Source organism: Arachis duranensis, chromosome 2, assembly GCF_000817695.3.
Source record: "Arachis duranensis cultivar V14167 chromosome 2, aradu.V14167.gnm2.J7QH, whole genome shotgun sequence".
NCBI lineage: Eukaryota > Viridiplantae > Streptophyta > Magnoliopsida > Fabales > Fabaceae > Arachis > Arachis duranensis.
The window spans coordinates 42,554,432-42,555,079 of record NC_029773.3 but is presented as its reverse complement, the minus strand read 5'-3'; positions in this window follow the sequence as shown (position 1 = coordinate 42,555,079).

The window sequence follows — 648 nt, the reverse complement described above, 5'->3', positions numbered from 1 at the left end:
ATGACTCGGAGGTGGAAGCTTTTGCCTTCCCTTTCCTCTTTCTAGAGGTTTCTCCGGCCTTGGATGCCATAAATGGTTATGGAAAAACAAAAAGCAATGCTTTTACCACACCAAACTTAAAATGTTTGCTCGTCCTCGAGCAAAAGAAGAAAGAAGAGAGTAGAAGAAGAAGAAATGAGGAGAAAGGGAATGGCTTTGTATTCGGCCAAGGGGGAGAGAAATGGTGTTTAAAGTGTGTGAAAATAAAGGAGTGAAGGAGGGTTTATATAGGAGGGGGGAGAGGGATGTTCGGCCATTTGAGGGTGGGTTTGGGTGGGAAATTGGTTTGAATTTGAATGGTGGTGTAGGTGGGGTTTTATGAAGGATGGATGTGAGTGGTGAAGAGAAAGATGGGATTTGATAGGTGAAGGGTTTTTGGGGAAGAGGTGTTGAGGTGATTGGTGAGTGGGTAAAGAAGAGAGAGAGAGTTGTAGGGTATATGGGGATCCTATGGGGTCCACAGATCCTGAGGTGTCAAGGAAAAGTCATCCCTGCACCAAATGGCAAACAAAATCACGTTTTGTGCCTTTTCTGGCGTTAAACGCCGGGCTGGTGCCCATTTCTGGCGTTTAACGCCAGCTTCTTGCCCTTCTCTAGCGTTTAACGCCA